Source organism: Macrotis lagotis, chromosome 7 (assembly GCF_037893015.1).
Source record: "Macrotis lagotis isolate mMagLag1 chromosome 7, bilby.v1.9.chrom.fasta, whole genome shotgun sequence".
Classification (NCBI taxonomy): domain Eukaryota; kingdom Metazoa; phylum Chordata; class Mammalia; order Peramelemorphia; family Peramelidae; genus Macrotis; species Macrotis lagotis.
Window position 1 is genome coordinate 35,088,612 of NC_133664.1, and position 16,140 is coordinate 35,104,751.

Consider the following 16,140-nt stretch of genomic DNA (forward strand, 5'->3'; position numbering starts at 1 on the left):
ACAGGACCTGGCATATAAGTAAGTACTATACAAATGTTAGTTATTATTAGGTATCATGAGAGTTTTCAAAATACCAATTTTATTAGAAGTGTCTTCCTTTCATGTGAAATAGAAATATTAAATTTGGTGATATTTTCACTTGAGATTTTAGAAAGTTTAAATGTTAATATTCATGGTTACATATTATACAATCATCCTACAACAAGTATTCTAGAAACTGTAACATATATCTAAACATTGGTATAGGTTAACATGTATAATATATGTAGATATAACACAGTGATGCATTAAAAGGCTCCTGTTTATATTTGATGATAAAACATTCCTTGTATTCTATTTATTAGTCAATAAAATTACTCCCTTACGAACAAAGCCAAATTTGTCAGCAAGGCTATAAAATTATGAACAAGCAAAGAGACAAGCAAAAATCACATTATTTCAGAATGTTTTCCTCCTAGATATCTGATTTGCAAAAATTTTAGTGCAGATATATTGTGCTAGGCAAGTTGTTAACCACAGAGACAATATTAATGATCAGGTGACTGTTTTTTGGAGCATTTGAGTAGATCCCTACCATCTCCATGTTGGGGGGGGGATTCTCTCAAAATTAATTTGTCAGTAGTATTTCTTTTATTTACAAAGGTCAACTAATCTATCAAAATTTAATTATACTTTAAGTTTTTACATTTTATGGAGCATAAATTATAAATTACTTTCTGAATTTTCCTTTTATTGAGAACATTTACAATACTCCCTAAAATGCAAGCACCGTTTATTTTTACAGGAATTTAAAAACAAATTTAGGACACTGATGCTTGATTATATAACAGAAATAGAGGAGGGACCAAGTTTTGCTTTAATATAAAAAGGTTATCATCCAAAAGGGCAATTTTCAATAAATCTCTAAGTCCTTCCCTATTTAATTTAATGGTAAGCTAAGACATGCTCCTTAAAACTTTTACGAAAAACATAAATAATAATATCACATGAATAGAATGACCATCATTATCGTTATGACCATAGCCAAAAATGCTTCTTTCTCTCTGGTTTTCTACCACCACCACCACCACCACCACCGTGGAAGCCCTAGATATCACGAGAAACATTCTCAAAACAAAAGAAAAATAATAGATTTGTGGATTTGAGAGAAACCTGGAATTCAGAAGAGGAAGGAAAGCTTGCCCTTTTACCCATGTGCTGGGACCTAAATTTTCTTCTTCCAGCCCTTCATGTACCTGAGCTCAGTATTCAGAACTCATGCTAACATTATTAATCCTGTAATCTAGCTAGATTGTAGGTTAAATAGATGTGTGTGTGTGTGTGTGTGTGTGTGTGTGTGTGTGTCTATGTGTGAGATGGCCTGGGAATTTTACCACATGTGTGTGTGTGTGTGTATGTGTGAGATGGCCTGGGAATCTTACCACCATTAATCACAGCAGAGCTCAGAATTCTTTTCCCCATATAAACAAAAGGCCCGTTTACTATCATTAGGACCTAACACATTGGTAAGTAGCGGACTCCATGTATACCTGAACACTTGCCAATTATACTGACTGGTACTTCTCTAGTGGTAATAATTACTGTTCTTAACCCGTAATTCACAGGAAACAAAAATATCTGAGATAGGAATCCTTCTAACTTAAAGAAAAAGGAAAAGATGCATTTAAAAGAAATCACATTTTTTGCATGTTTTGTAACAGCTCTTTAGATTCTATACATTGCTCTCTCTACTGTACTCTTCTTTTTTTTTTATCATTTTCAGTTGTTTTAAATCTTCCTATAGGTTTTTACTTGATAATAAGGCATTTACTTGACAAGTTGCTTTAAATTTTTTCCTTTTTTCCCCTCTTATTTGAGACTTATTCTGATTTCAAAGTAATATTAACTTATTGCCATGCTTTCTGTTAGTAATCTGGATAGGGAAGATTGAGTTTAGAGAAAGGTAAAAAGAAACTTTAATTTATGAAATCCGCGAGGTTTAGATATGATTTACTCTGACAATCAGCTTTCTTCTTACCCCTCAAGAGCCACAATAATAAAATAATTATTATTCACCTTTATAAAGGGGCTTTAAAAGAGATTGTCTCACAATAGCTACATGGGATAGGTATTACTTAGTATCCTATGTCATACTGTTGCCTGCTAATGCAATACATTGTTAGGATTCCCTAACAAGGCAGAGGTGGGTCATTTTTGCTCAAAGAAAAAAAACCCCAAACATACAAAAAAAACTTCTACCTCTTACATATGGAATTAGTCTCTTGACCCGGGGGGAAAAACCCTATAGGAGACATGGTCAGATCTTATGGGTTAGGAGATATTTGGCAATTTCATTAAGACAACTTTTCCATTTGATATCTTTTCCCTTTCTCTTCCAAGTATGGAATGGTGAATATTCCTGCAAAGTATTCTTTGAATGCTAAGCAGAGGTTCCATGAAGGTTTTTGTATGGGTTTTAATTTAAATCCTTTCATAAACCATATCATAGCATTAACAAAATTTCCAGCCAATGATCATGTGAATCAGAGATGATGCGTATCAATTTGATAAGGCATTAAAATTCTTGATAGCAATTGGACCTTGTTATCGTTCTCATAAATAGGACCAAGGACAGGCTTCATGGATGGGACCTGAAAGTGGATTTAATCTTTCAAGGGCTTTTCCTCTGGGGTATTGCTATGATTTTATAATTAGAGTACAACCTGACTTAACCAACCCCAGTCCAACTGCATCATCAATTTACAAGGTTCTTGTATTCTAACTTAGTGAACTAAATTAGAGAACTGGTAGGGCCCCAATACAGTAGTTAAATTAGTGAGATGTCAGATTTTAGGCATATCCTCTGAAAGTACAGGGAATGAACTCTTTTTTTTATGTACACAATATCCCCAAATTTTTAGTGCAGTTAGACACGTTATATATTATAAATGATATTCCTGTTGAGTCCTCCCTGATCAAGATAGGAATGATTTTTGACTAGGGGAATTTTGGTTTGTTGTGTTTTTTTTTTCTTGTTTGTTTGTTTTTTTATTTTTTGTGGAATGGATAGAGGGGACTTTTTCCTGCTGTTTTGTTTGGGGCCTGGAAGTCTGATTGCATTGGTGTCAGGAATTCCCAGAGAGGAAATTTTCAGATCAGCACCTTTACCGTGTTCACATTGAGTTGCAGTAACAGGTTAGGTAACAAGCTGATGAAGTATGTACCGGCATCTGGACTTATATCCTGCCCTGAGCCAGACCAGTTCCCTCCCATAGAACATTCCCTTTGTTTTAAGGTTTTATCATTGTTAAGATCTATCTTAGCAGCCTTCAGTACAAGTCCTCTGTTGCCTCTTAAATAGATGAGGCTAAAAAACAGCATTTAACTTTTTTAAAAAGTTTTGAAAGATTTTTTAGACCATTTTGAAGATAGTTATTGATTTTTTCACTTTTATTTTTAAAAGTTCTTAATACTGAATATTATTCTGTTATATATATATATACATATATATGTATATGCATATACATATATATGTATGTATATATATATATGTGTGTGTGTGTGTGTGTGTGTGTGTGTGTGTGTGTGTGTGTGTGAGTTGTTGGATTCAGGTGTTGTTGTTTTGCCCATACTGACTTTGGTTTAGATTTCAGCAGGTTTCCTTGACTTTAAAGTCAGTAATGCAAGGAGAATTACCAGATGATCAAAGTCGTTTTCCTCAATGCATGTAAGAGGGCAACTGAAGCTTAGGACCCTCTAGGATCTGAGAACAAATCAATTAAGATTATTAAACCATTCTTAATGTCATTTAAACTATCTTTAACACTTAATTTAATGCTAAGCCAAAAATTAATTGTTTCAGATAGATTTTTGAGAATTTGCCTCTCCATGAGTCTCTTACATTACAGATTCAACTTTGGGTGTGTTCATGGCTAAGTGTTTTCAAGGTGGCTAATCGCTACCTTGGCTTATTTAATGCTTGACTTGCAAAAAACCAGAACCAGCTCCTCCCCCCCTACTACTGAAAGGGTGGTGGGGAAAGGTCATACAAATAGATACATGTATTTCTACATGGATATGCATACACACAAATATAAAGGCACACATACTTTTTTTCCTTCCACTGGAAACTGGTTTATTGTAGTGTGTAAACAACATAAGAGGGCCTTTAGCATAACATGAGAGAGCCCTTAGTTGATTTGTTCCCTGGCTTTGGAGCTCATTGCCAATTGAAGTAAGGCACGCTATGACTGCTGGGACTTTTAAATCTAGACTTAAAAGTTATTTGTTCTGTTTAGCATTTTTAAAATGATTCTATTAGGAATTGTATGTGCTTCAGTTTTAATTTTAGAACATAATGATTGTAAAGCACCCTGGGATGCTTTCATGAAGGGCGCTACAAACGTATAAGGTTGTATGGTATCATAATGTACAAGGCTATTGGGAGGGGGCTTGGGGTTTTACTATGGACAGCAAGTAAAGTTGGTCAAGGGCAACTTAGAGATGCCTGTAATTGTCTTCTTCTGAAACCTTCTTTAATTCTCTTCAGTCATCTTTCCTAACCTCCCTCCCATTTCCCAATCCTTTCATTGTTAGATATTTTGTAAACTATTTTCATACAGTAGTGGTTCCCAAAGAAATATTAAGCTAATTTACTGTCTGCTGAGGGGATCAAGATATAAACCAGCTGATTAATCCATTCCTAACATTTTTATTCCAGTTTTAATTGCAGTTTCATTTTCATAGTGCATGCTTAGTTATCTAATAAGAGGTCATTCTATGTATTACACTCTTCGAAAAATGATCCCATTTTGCAGACTAAAGTATCAGTTTATTGTTTTCAGTCTTCTTTGATCATTTTGGGGAATTGGACAAAATAACCAAAGAATAAAATATTTTCATTAAAAATTTTGATTTTTATGATTTTTAGTTTTTAAGAATTAAAATGATGAGTTTTTTAAAAAATATAAATATTTACAAATAATAAATGTTTGATATTTAAATGGAATTTAATTTAACTGAATGGATTCCTATTGTTGTTGTTGCTGTTGCTGTTGTTATTCTAACCCTGGCAGCGTGGTAGCTCCTAGTAATATAATTAATTCCTGTTTTTAAGCAAGTTTTCTGTTAGACGTTGCTTCAGTCATTCCCCCATCACTACCCTACTTAGTTTAGAAATAAACAGCTAGTAGAGTTTTCCTCTTATGTATCTGTTCATAGTTTTGTCATAATTTTTAAAAATGGAGAATCAGAGAGAAATGATCATGCTTTCAGGACACACATGGTTGAGGAAACACTTTTTCTAGATATTCCATTCTGCAATTATATAAGAAAGGCAATGAAGTCTGGTGGAAAAAGGAATGACTTGAAAGTCTAAGGAGTTGGGTGCCAACCTACTTTTAATACCTAGCTCTCAGGTCTGGAATTCTCTTCCTCCTCATCTTCCATCCTTTGAATTCCCAGACTTCCTCCAAATCCTAGCTAACAGCCCACCTTCTATAGGAAGCTTTTCCAAATCATTCTTAATTATTCCATTCCACCTATTAGTACTCACATTAAACTGTGAACACAGAGAGGTGGGGAGAGAAAGGAGAGAGAGAGAGAGAGAGAGAGAGAGAGAGAGAGAGAGAGAGATTTTTCTTTTTGGGTGAAAGCAAGTTCATTGGCCTTTCTTAGTAATGTTGTCAAAATGACTTTAAACATTTGAAATATAGTAGAAAGAATACCTGATCAGGAGTCAGAAGAACTCTTCGGCTTGGTTTGAGCCCTGGCCCTGGTGTATGCCAGTTTGCCAGTTGTGTGGCTATGGACAAGTCTTTATTTCTCTGCTCCTTAGTTTCCTCATTGATAAAATGGGATTGGTAATACGTCACAGCTTTGATATGAAGAAAGTGAATGTTAATTTTTTATACCTACGAGACAGTCACAGTACCTTAAGATATCAAGTTCTAATATATTTCCAAATTGGTGGTATAAAGGTATTAAGCATATAGTTGGCACATTTAAAGGAAAGTGTCATTATATTCTTTAAAATAACTTACTGAAATGATTAGGCCTACAATTACCTTGTCCCTCTATACTTCCCATTCCTTTGCCGTTTCCTCTGAGCTACCAGCATAGAAAAGAAGGAAAATTCCCTTCATCTATAGGATTAGGTATCCTACCTAATTTCTATTTGCCTCATCTTAATCCTTTCTAGACCTGTGTATAAAGGCAAATAGTTATTTTAGTAACTTTCCATGAAGAAAACTCAGAAGGAATACTGAAGGTGCCTTTCCTATTTTTTTTTTGATATCGTGAGAATTACACTGGCACATATATTATCATCACTTGATAGGCACTTGATTTGAGTGATTATGTTAATTATATTATATATTTACTATTTTATCCCAAAAGATTAGATTAATTCACATCATTTTCATTCTTACATCAGGATATTAGAGGTCGTTAAGTCAAGTCATTCATTTTAACAATTCAAAGACCAAATCTAAGGAAATATAAATAATAAAGGATGTGATGGTAACATCTTTAGGATATCAAAGACTGTATACACACACACACACACACACACACACACACACACACACAAACACTCATGTAAAAACATACAACTTATCCTTAAGTAGGTATTCTGGGTTTTCTCACTCCCTGTCTAACCTTGTATATCATGTAAGCTCTGTGGGTCTCAGTTTCCTTATATGAAATTATAATAATAGCTGACATTAATATTGTGTTTTAAGGTTTGCATAATGTTTCAATATATGTTTTCATTAGACAATTAAAACAACCCTGCGTGGTAGGTACAAAAAGGTGATGCAGTGAATAGAAAAGGACTGAGTCGGGCAGAGCTGAATTTGAATCCTGCCTCAGATACTTCTTAGCTGTGTAGCTCTTCTCAGTGAACTCAGCTGTAAATGAGGATAAGAGCACCTATCTGTTAGGGCTGTTGTGAGGATTAAATAAATTCCCTATGGAAAGTCTTTGCAAACCTCAGAGGGCTACATGATGCTAGTTATTACTACGGATCTATTATCCCTTATATTTTTAATGTTATTTTTTTCCATTTACATGCAATGATAGTTTTCAACATCCTCTTTTTATAAACTTTTTGAGTTCCATATTTTTCTAGCAGTTTCCTTTCTCTTCCTCCTTGCAGTGAGCAATATGATATATGTACCTCACATTTTACAGGTGAACCATAGAGAGATTAGGGAAGCCATTGGGCTCCACTACTGCCCTGGGTCATACTTCTTATCTCTAGTCATCTTCAGCCCTGATGCCCAGTGCCTAGCCCCCACCTCCAAGACCCATCCCTGTCTCATCCCATCTCTGTCTCTGAACTCTCCACTTCTAGCTTTGAGACCTTAAGCAAATCAAACCATTGCTAGTAGAAAGGGAATGTCATCTGACTGCTATATTATTCTTGGAACAATCCTTGGGACTTCTCAGACCAGAGCTCCCTTCCATGGTTAGCCCTCCCAATTTATGTCTAGGTTGTCTCCTCTATAAGAAAGGGATGGCTCCCTGATCCTTTGGGGCTATCTCAGTTTGGTATTTTTATACCCAGCCCTTAGGCCTGGCACAAAGGAAATGCTTTTTTCATCCATTATTAATCAACCAGAGTATTTCTTAAGGATTTACTATGTGCCAGTCATTGTGCTTTTCTTATGAAGGAGAAAACATCTATATGTAAGCTACTTCCAAAATAGGTAGAAAGAAAGAAAGATACCAGCATCTGGGGTGAACCAGGGAAGATTTCTTGGAAACTTCTCTTAAATAGCAATTTTGGAATTGAGTTATAAAGGAAGCTAATGACTGTTCACAGGCAGAGAGGTAAGGAGAGTGAGCATGCCAGGCAGAGGATATTGCCATTATAAATGAATGAAGGTAGGAGATGGAATGTCTTATGTGAAGCAGACCAATATGGCAGCCCAGTGAAGTACATGTAGGATACTAATGTGTAATATGGTTGGAAAGGGGCCAGATAGTGAAGAATTTTAGATGCATATATTTGATCCTAAAAATGATAAGGGTTTCTTGAATTGAGGTAAGACATATCAGTCCTAAACTTAAAGAAAATGGGAAAATGTTTGACTGTTTCCATTTCAACGGAAAAAGTTGAATTAGATTTTTTTTTAAAAAAGTTCTTTCCTTGTAGAAATGCTAAGACATGTCTTTGGGAGGTATCTGATTCTGAGTGTGAGCTCAGCATGAGTCTGGGGTAGAGAGGGTTGAAGGAAAAATCAGCTAGGGTGCCCTCTGCTGTTATGGAAGAATTTTCAGCATGGGCTGGCATGGAAATTTGCCGATGCCTACTTTGTGCAGGTAATCCAAGTGATTACTTCTCTTCCAAACGATAAAGCAATTTCAATATGTAATCAAATCACAGAGTGCCTTTCTTGCCTTGACTTTAAAGATCCCATTTACATATTCATCATTTGAGTGTATAAATTTATTCAGATGGCTAAGGTTAGCATATCACTAGGGTCTTTGATCAAGCCTTCCTCCATGCCTGAAATGAATACTTTCTTCTTGACCTTCATCCATTCACCTTCTAGTCCCAGCTTCAAATGCTGCCTCCTTTAGCACTAGGTGTGGAGTCAGAAGAAGAGTTCAAATCTTGCCTCAGATCTGATCTGGATTGCCCTTGGCAAGTCACCTAATCTCTCTCTGCTCAGTTTGCTCTTCTCTAAAATGGGGATGATAATAATGGCAACACCTTCACTGGGTTGTGACTCAAATAACTAAATGTATACTAAATGCTTTGCAAACTTTAAAGCATTATATAAATGTAATCGATTATTAGAACTATTAATTGTATTAATTATTCTTTTCTTGCCATATAGTCTTCTCTTTTTCTGGTTCTCCTTTATATTATAGTCATTTGTATACACACATTTTCTACTCCTATACAATTCTAGGTTCTTGAGAGCAGTCTCTGGCTTATTTTTCCCTTTGCATTTGATCTAGCATGTTATCTTGCCCGTTATTTTTTGTTAGTTTAATTTAATTCAAGTAAGCTTAAAGTTTTCTACTTCCATGAAACAAGAAAAGATCAAATAGCATACCCTTTTTCCTCCAAATGACCCTAAAGGCACACTCGGAGATTTCTGTAAATACAATCAAGTAACAAGCAATCTGATTTTCAACACTTCAAGCTCCTTTCCTTAAAGGAGTCATGATTCCCTGTTAGATGGTATCCCCCCTAAATTGTGGAGCATTTTTGCAGTAGGGCTAGTTAATGAAAAGACAGAAAGAAAATTTTCTGACTCCCTCAAGTATTGAAATTCCAATTGATCATGAACACATTTGACTTTTGGTGGTCCAAACATTTTTCCTAATTTTCAGTCCTCAAAATCTGTTGTAAGATTTGTTACACTTGAAAAGATAGAAAGACATTAGAATCTCAGAGGTTTGAAAGAGACAACTTTCTTTGTATCATGAATGCTTTTGGAGGAGCCAAGTGATCCAAATAATTCTTTCCTTGCTTTTTGTTTCATATTTGTCTTAGTATGAAAGAAAATTAAAATTAAACTTTGCATTGCTTCAGAATGGAACCGTATTCAGCTTTCTATAATTAAGTACCAATGATAGGACATTTGACTCTCTGTAGATAGGAAAGGATTGCTTCCCCATTCCAAGGAAGCAGAAAAAAAGCAGGCCTATAATTCAAATGAGCAGGCTCTCACATGCCACTCTTTCAGAATCAGTAAATATAATTTGATGTTATAACATTGGATAAAATCTTATTAATTCAAACTCTTCTAATTTTGAACTTATGATGCCTTAACTTAAACAAGGATAAAAATTACCTTTGTACTATGAAGATGAATTAGCTCTATAAACTAATATCACCCATAAGAATTATGGGGGGGTGGTATTTAATCTGAAAAAAAGAAACTCCTTTTAAGGACTTTCCTATATTGCTTGCATATAAATGCATTATAATAACTGCACAGGAATCTTATTTACTCATTAAAGAAAACCCTATAGGATCTCTGCTTGGAAAGATTTTCTTCATGAAAATAAAAACTATTTTCCCTTTTAAATGCTTAAGTCAAACTTTTAACTGATTCAATTAGAGAAATCTGACTCAATATACAGGAAAGTCTAAGTTGTTATCGATAGCTCCACAGACAAGACATTGTAGAAAATTCGGTCAAAACTGAAGAGGTGCAAAACTTTGACTGTGCCTTAAGTGAAGAGGAGAAAGAACACAGATTGAGAATCTTTTAAAAAATATGAATCGCAACAATAGCTTGACTTGTTGGCTTGGGAAACACCCAGTGATCACTTAAATTCTTAAAGACAAGAAAAAGCGAATTCTCTATTAGAATATTGCAAAAACATCTTAATTTCTGTCAACAGCAAATTGATGTAATCATTCTGTAATTGCATCTTAAAGACATTTTTGACTTTCTGTTAAGGATATCTTTAGGGCTTAGGGTCATAACAATAACAATAATCATAACTGCATGGCAAGTGGAATTTAAGTAAAATCTGGGAGTGATTATTCTGTCAGCAAATTGAGATTCAGATTATATCCCTAGTTGTACCTCCCAAGAGTGTAGCTTAGAAAGCAGTAGAAGATCTAAAGGGAAAGATTTGGGGGACACAAGGCAATTAGCACAAAAAGAATATTATACTTAGAATTTTCTGCTATTTCTCATTTATTCTATTAAAAAACCCAACAACTACCCAGCTAGAGCCTACCTGTCAATATGTAGCAAATTCATTCACTATTAGGATCTCTTATGATGCTCTTTAGGGCTTATTGGAGCATCCATTTGTTTGGAAGTATTTAAGAAAGAAATTCTCTTCTAAAACTGAATTCAGATGTAGATTTTGCCTCTAAAGTTAGTGTACATTTTTTGGGGTTTATTTGAAAGGTACTATCCAGTTATGTTTTATTTATCTTAGAGAATCTCAGCAGGAGAATCAAATCACCAAAGTGGACCAGGAATCAGGGGAGGTGCAACCAGGCACAAACTGCGAAGTTTCACTGCTTAGAGAAGGAAAAAAAAATTAGCACACACACACACACACACACACACACACACACACACACACACAGCCAGGAGTTTGACAGATTGTTCAGTAAATGCTCATTTTATTGAGAATTATAAAAAGGTGGTTAATGCCTTTATGCCATTAATATAATACATTAAAAGGTTATTGTCAAGATTAGTATTTGAGTTCTGAAAATTGACTGTAGGGGTTTATGAGCCACACTATTCACAACCAGCTAAGAAGACAAGGTGTGTGTACTTCTGTGTGTAAGTCTGTGTGTGTGTGTGTGTGTGTGTGTGTGTGTGTGTGTGTGTATTTCCTTAGCATTTGAAAAAATGATATTAGCCTCAATATTATAGAGGTTAAGAGTGATAAATTTTTATTAAAAAGCCAAATGAAAATGGCACAAATTACATTAAAAAAAAACCACAACTAAACTGTAAAATAGCCTTAAAGAATCAGACCTATGAGGGGATTTTCTTCTGTTTTCTATGCCTTATCTCTAGAGTGCTCCAATTCAAAAACATACATTCCTCCCTTACCAAAAAAAAAAAAAATCTGATTCTTTAGTTGAAATTAATTAGCATTCAGAAGCCAGATAGCATGTTTTTGGGTATTCATGAGATCTCTGTTTGAAAAAATGTTTTTAACTTGTAGAAATGTGTTGCAACACACAGATGGGAAGAAAAAGAAAAAAAAATCTCTTTAGCAAGCACTGTGTGTAAAAGGAATATTACATTTTGCACGCTCCTGATTGCTCTGTGTAAACAGTTTTTGACATCTGTCTTTATAGTTTTCGAGGAGAGGAAGACTTTGTTAAAAGAATCATTTTTATACAGCAGTCCCCATCTCTGTGTTGCTTTACCTGTATTATGAAAGCAGATGGTCTGCATGTCTTTTGAATATTTATAACTATCAAAAACAATCTCTTGCTATTCACCCTTAGGCTTATGAGATGTCAGGACTGTTCTGGTTGAAAAAAAAATCATCTTGGGTGTTTACAGAAAGAGGATTACATTAAGCCGAAATGACTATACATTTTCCAGTTTAATATTTGTCCATCAGCTGTTTAATCGTATTTAGATAATTGTGTAAATAAGTTGTTGCAGCCCTTGCCCTCTCCACTGATAGAGCCTGAAAGCTTTAAACATTGGTGAGCCACTATTTTGTAGGGATTCATGCCCCCCCCCCCCACCGGGGTCCCCAACCTCCTCCTTCCTATTTAAACAATCAACAAGGCCTTTAGAGATTTTTGGTCTTGATTTCAAACTGAGGAGAATAAATTCATGTTAAAAAAAAATATGGAGGTCACCTAAATTATTAGGGAACTATTGAATTCTGGGCCTGAATATTGAATGTGTTAGAGGACCTTATACTCTGGAAGCACACTTAAAGTTCTCCCAAGAGAAACCTCTCTTCCTTCCTCTCTAGGATCAGAATCCTGGGTCGCTTTAAGGTTATTTTAGGAGAACTTTTGGGGAAGGAGGGGTTAACTTCTTGTGACTGGAAGCTGAGCAATCACTGATAACAGATTTTGCTGTGGTTGGTTGATTTGGCAGAAAAGCATGAACAGTTTTAGTTTAGATGATTGAATAACCTGATTAGCATTGTTTGGGGGTGGTTTTTGTTGTTGTTAAAAGAACAACAAAACATTTTAAAATGATAATCCAATCACTCCCCCCCCTCCCACTCCCATCCACCCCAGTTGATGAACCTTCTTGTGGGAAATAATTCCCTATGATAACCTGGCTATCACTGGTTAGTGAAATGGCCACCGAATATTAAAACTAAAATCAAAATCAACTGTTTTTCTTCCTTTTCAAAAAATATTGGCTATGTATAACATACTTTTCTCCCTTTTGGAAAATTCTGTCATACTTTTAAAAGGAAACATTTTGAAGGACTCTGCTCCCCCCAATTTTTTTTTTTCAAAATTTTGGAGACATTCAGTTTTGTTAGAAGTGGTTTCAGAATATTCTAGCTATATCTAAGTTGAGCTTCAGAAAAAAAAATTTCTCCTTACCTTTACACAATTAGAAAGGTTATAAATAATGTATTTGGCTGAAAAGGAAAGCTCAGCCTGTGGCAGATGGTATCATTCTAGAGTACTGGGGTGTCTGTGAAGATGGCACCATTTCAGAGCAGATCTTCACCAGACTCTGAAAGAGAACTGCCGGGCCCCTCATAGGGAAGTGATATATCTTGGGAAAGCTTATATGTCGGTGGTGACTAATGTGAGATTATTGGGCTTACCTGATATGGATAATACATATTCCTATATATGCATAATGATTTGTCCCCATATTTGGGGGATATATGGCCAGTTTAGGCAATCTATCAGTACGCTTTCTCAGAAATTACAAGCTCTGGTCAGATCATGGGTATGTATACTGAGGTGCATTTGAACTAGAGATTTCAGGAGACTGAGACTTGTTTTTAGGGCATCCCCCCCCCCCCCCCCCCCCCCACCTCTAGCACCTGAGGTTTTCAAGTCGATTTTACACAGAGTGGCTATTCAGTAAGGAAACTTGCTGGGCAAGTAGTGCCCTTTTCCAAATGCTTTTGATAGTTCATTTAAATTGACAATAAGAGAGAATTAGAACTACTTGGCCTCAGAGTAATGCTTAGCCATCTCCATATGGGTGATGCTCTAGAGAACTTGGGATAATATTTCTTGTAAGTTAGTGAAGAAAAGTCCTTAAAACATTTTAAGCGTGACTCTGTTGACATCATAAATGATTTTTTAAAGGGTGCTAGAGTTGGCAACTAAATTCATGTTAACTTTAAATTTTAAGACTTTTTTTGATTGACTCCTTGTAATGACTTCTGGGCTTCAGCACCTATAAACTTGGTAGCTTCTCACAATAAAAATACTAACACCCTGGAAGACTGATAGTAAGCCATTTCTTTAGTGATTTGCTGGGCTGACAGTATATTAATACATAAATGAAACATAAGATTTAGGGAATTAAATATTAAACTTATCATCCTAAATAATGAAAATTAATAGCTAGTACTTCTGAATGAGAATATTTGCAGAATGGGTATTTTAAAACCATTTTTAAAAGGTAAATTTCATTCTATGAAAATATTCTGAGGGACTTGTCTTATCCAGATCCAACTCTATGGGATTGTGTTGTCATTGTTATTGTAACACTTTCACTGAGTTTATTATCCCAAACTTATCTCATGCCCTGGGTATTGATAAAAGATAATCTCTGGTTGTTTGGAAATTTGATTTTACCATCAAAATTTAATTTGGAATTTGCAGGTATCACAATGAATCTTGTAGCATTAGAGTATGACATCAAAAACTCACATTAGAACTTCAATGCAAAACAAAAAAAGATGAGAAAATTCTCATGTAAACAGAAAGTTAGACCAATAAGTATAGTTATTTAGTTAAAATGGAGGGAATTATCAATTCCCCACTCTAAAAAGAAGCAGTAGCATGGATAAATATGAAGCACATCAAATAAATTTTTTAAAGTCTTTTAATTAGCTTTGCTATATTTTAATCTTTTGATTTACCCTTTTTAACGCTTTGCTTAGACTAATCTCAGTATGCCTTTAGATTCCTCCCACCTGAAGTGGAGAAACAACCAGAAAGCTTTATTGTCCAAGTCAGTTCGAATAAGAATTTTCTGTAATCTGCAAAGAAATAATCTATGTGTGGAATATAGAGAGCTCAAGAATGTATTCTGGTCACTCTTAAATACATCCATCCATCCATCCATATGCATATGTGTATATATATATATATATATATATATATATATACACATATATATAGTAAACTATATTTCAGGATCAAAGACAAGATTTTAATAGATTAGGCATTTGGCATTTAAAAATACTTACACCTAATATAGATAGACTGAAACATAAATTTTAGGGGTTTTTTTTTTGGCAAGGCAAATGGGGTTAAGTGGCTTGCCCAAGGCCACACAGCTAGATAATTATTAAGCATCTGAGGCTGTATTTGAACTCAGGTCCTCCTGACTCCAGGGCTGGTTCTCCATGCACTGTGCCACCTAGCTACCCCTGAAGCATAATTTTTAAAACCAAGATTTTTACAATGAATGGTTAAAATTCACACATGCTCTTCTGCAGTGATATTAGTATTCAAGAACCTATTTGGATATCTAGATAGGAAACATATAGAATTTTAAGAAACTTGGACCTGAGCAATAGAACATTAACTGTTATCCACTGGGAGAAATCCTCATTATCCATAAGATAGTCTCAATAGTTTTATTAGTATCTGAGGATATCAGTCCATTATTCCAGTGAAAGAAGTTTCATTGATGCTGATGGATTGATTGTTAACTGGATCAGGGAATCTTTGGACTCTGGTTTTGGCAAATTTTAAAAGACTCTTTTACACTGGTGATTGTAGCAGGCTCTTAGTTAAATTGCCCACCATTGGAGCTAATGACAGCATCACTAATTCTTTTAAGAAGTCGAATTTTAGAGGAGAAAAAAATGTGGAAATGGGTGTCAAAGCATTGAGTAGCAGACAGGAAGTTTGTCACAGGGTCCTTTTGCTAGGCTATCTCTGTTTTGCAAAAGTAGCAGACTAGAGCACATCTTTTTAGTCAAGTTTTTATAAGAATCCTAAAAGCCTTTACATATTCCTGGTCTGTATGTACTCTAAAGCTATCACTGATAATGAATTTCAGTGGAGTCAGTAACCAGAATAGCACAGCTTTAAATTAGAAATAGCTTTAAAGTAGACAGCGATAGAAAAATATTTTGTATCTTTGTCCCCAAACTGGCTTTTCTGGTTATTAACTGTCCATAGAACAATGCTTCTATTCTGTAAATTATTTCACCATAGTCCAACTAAAGTTTGAAATGCAAGCTTTTATACACAAAGGGTTGGAGCAGGGAGGGGGAGAGTAGATAATTGGAAATCTAATTATTTTTAAGACTTAATGGAAAATGTCTTTAATGTACTCACTATTGACTAGTTATTATATATGGGGTGGGGGGAAATATTCAGTGTTTTTGAACATGGGTATTTTCATTGAAATTATAGTGATAAGGTTTCATTTTGTTTGTTTAAAAATTTTTTCCTATTTTGAAAGTGGAAAAAATAAACTTTTCATTTTCTTTCCTTTCATGTTTTAGAAACTAGATTATTTTTAC

At 34.8% G+C, this 16,140-nt stretch overlaps 1 protein-coding gene across 6 annotated transcripts in view; it reads left to right on the forward strand.

The window, feature by feature from the left end:
* The window catches only part of SATB1 (SATB homeobox 1), a 156,966-nt gene that overhangs the window by 74,381 nt on the left and 66,445 nt on the right, over window positions 1–16,140 (forward strand). The window lies entirely within an intron of this gene.